Source organism: Pararge aegeria, chromosome 4 (assembly GCF_905163445.1).
Source record: "Pararge aegeria chromosome 4, ilParAegt1.1, whole genome shotgun sequence".
In the NCBI taxonomy this organism is placed as follows: Eukaryota; Metazoa; Arthropoda; class Insecta; order Lepidoptera; family Nymphalidae; genus Pararge; species Pararge aegeria.
The window spans coordinates 10,120,848-10,124,125 of NC_053183.1; positions in this window are offsets into that span (position 1 = coordinate 10,120,848).

Below are 3,278 nucleotides of genomic sequence, written 5' to 3' on the forward strand. Positions count from 1 at the left end.
CGAACATTTTCCAGTTGTGGGAATCGAACCCGCGGCTTTTGACTCAGAAAACAGGGTTGCGGCAAACTGCGCTAATCGGCAGTCCAAGCAATAATCATTCATTTCATTAAATAAATGTAAAAAAAGCTGTTTCTGTATTTACTAAATCTTATGCCATGCACAGGAGTCTACACGACTTGAAACATTGCTATGCTACTTATTCCGTAATAATTACACAACATGATGCCACGTGTTCCCATGTGGCGCTATAAATTTTTGGACTAGACTCTCGTGGCGTCGTCAGATTTTGCCAAGAAACACATAACCTCTTTTGATAAGCTTCATGTGTTTATCTTTTCCAGTTCGTGGTTCTAGATCGCCGCATCTACTGATGGCAATTTACTTTAGGGCAATACGAGAACTAAATACTAAGATTTCATTTCACTTAATACGAATAAGGTGGTGTTGCCAATATATTGAGCTTAAACCATTCAAATGTGAAACTTATTACATTATTTCCATCATAATTTATCATTAAGTATATTACATATTAGAATAATAATGGGTTGGAAAGAATAAAAATGTTCATAAGTTCCGGATATGGCTTATGTAACATACAATTTAAAATTGAATGAAAGAAAATGATGCAAATCTACTCGATCGTCCGAATAGAGATAGCATCAGCTTCTACAAATGACTTCTCACCGATCCAAACGATAACAGCTGTTCTAATTTGGATATAAAAAGTGCAATTGAATATTAGAAAGTGATAATGACTCGTGACCCTACAACATAGCACATCGTACTCTTATGACACTGAATCGACTCTTCGTATAAATAATGTGAGTCCATACTATACTAATATTGTAGATAAAATGTCGGTTTGACTACTCAATACCAACTCACTAAGCTACCTTAGACGCAGCCCAAGTTTACAACTTGGATTTCTGGTGAAACGCATTGTATTTTCATGCCAGCCTCTTTTTGTTTCCTATCAATAGAATAGAACGAGGATGCATTTTTCGCAGCTCATAAATAGTAAGTAGATATGTTATAAGCTTACATCGTCTTCTGTTACTAATGTTTACGATATGTGCGAAATCCACGCTAAGCGTTTCCAAGCAACGTAACATATTATTAGTAGAATAGTGGGCAATAAAAGGTAAGGCGAGATGGCCCTGATGACCGTTAGTACTCTCGCATAAGAGCTTGAGTTAACAAGAATGTAATCCCATATTATATTGATCGTAACCATAAGTATATAATTCATTAAAGATACAAAAAAGCCTCTGTCGTACGGATACGGATTGAAATTAAGTAAGTATCTAGATTCTAGTAAAAACTAATAGGTACGGTTCTAAAACATATTTAGTACCGTAAATAAATCACATGACTCGATTCTAACTACATAAAATAATTTCGTCTAACGAAAGTAATTGGAAAAAAATTAGTCTTGGCGAAAACCCTAGGACGAGGCCAAAGGATAAATTAAAACCAAGAAAAATTTCTTAATTTTGTTTCGAAAACATATTCATCAGTCATCTTAGTACCCATAACACCGGCTACGCTTACTTTGGGGCTAGATAGCGATGTGTGTATTGTCGTAGTATATTTATTTATTCATTAGAAATCTAAAGCCAGGAGAGATAAGTTAGACAAAAATATTTTACTAAAACTAGAACAGAAGATTGCGTATTTTTAAGGGGAGGGCGTAGGGTTTTCGAAAAAAAAATAGTTTATCTACTTTCCTACGATACAAATAAATCTAAGTTCGTAGACATTTCAGACATCATTGAGAGTTATCTACTTGTTAAGCAAACTTTAAAAACGCAATTGAATTTAATCATAATAATCAACATTTAATAATAACAAATCATCCACAAATTATAGTTACCTTTTTTATAATATGATGTCCTAACTAATATTTGAAAGTTTGTAGGTTTGATTTTCCTTACTTCATGCCGTACTTTAGCAACCAATCGACTTGATTTTACCCATAGAGCTAATTAAAAGGACGGTGAGTAACGTGCGTTATCAAGAGGCACGTGTACAGACTTATTCAACGCAGGTAACACCGTGGGGCGCAGCTAGTTTATACATATATTAAGGATTGCGGTAAATCTCAAAGGCGATAAGTACAGCAGTTAGATCGAGTTGTCATGTCCATCATGTGGTGAAACGATGTACTCAACTCACTTTTTATTTATTAATTTCACTTTCTCATACATAAATAAAGTTTCGCTTCATAGCTTAACTCGTATAGAAACTTCGCTTTAGCTTGAATTAGCTGAATCTGAATCTTGGATAAAAACTAGAAACATTCTATGATTCCTAAGAGTGAATTTTATGATATCTAAAGATATATAAACTACCATGTAACAGTTTTTTTTCACACAAGTAAATGAATTCTAATGTAGGTACTATGATTTTTATCCCGCACGTCAGAGGAATATCGAGTACGGTCGTACTGTCTCACACCGTTATTTAAAAAAACCTTTTTTATCAAAAAAAGTGAAATACAATTTAAGGAATACAATAAGCAAACTTCATTCTTTTATTTTATTTTTATGTTCATTTTGTCACGTTTTGTCTAAATAACACTCCTTATTCAACTTTGAAAATTTCTGAACACGAGTGACATTGCCATTAAGAGATACGTCACTAAAAATTACGATGCCTCATTATAAGATGATTCATTTTGAGTTGCACGTAGGTAGAATAAGGCTGATTGCCAGCAGTTAATGTAAATTCTCCATATACAATGTAAAATATATCCATTTTCTTCAGTAAGAAAGTAAACATTTATACAAAGAACATTCTAGGACATAGACCTACGAATATATCGTAAAAACGTTATACCGCCATCTGTACTTAATAGCTGTGAAAATGTAAAGTAACGTAATTTTAATAACATTGTAGGCTTATTAATTGTAATCTTTTAGAGTTAATTATAAAGGCTTCCGTATCGCAATCAACGACCAGAAGAAAACATGATTGAAATTGATATTGTGTGATGAATTTCTTCCATGTGTATGGTTTTAAGCTCAGTAAGCAATTAGAAGAAGTAAGTAAGTACTCATTATTTTTACTTGAGAGTTCAAGCTATAAAAAAAACAACGACATAAATGATGAATTTCCTAATGGCAGGGTAACTTAGAAGCAGCAGGCTCCGCTTGTATATTACAAAATAGAAAAATGAATATTGAATTGTAAAAATTTTAATCTCCTTTTCAACCCGGTGGTAGAGCCACTACAAACAGGTTTATTTGACTTAAGTTCCTATAGCGTAAGCTTTTTGG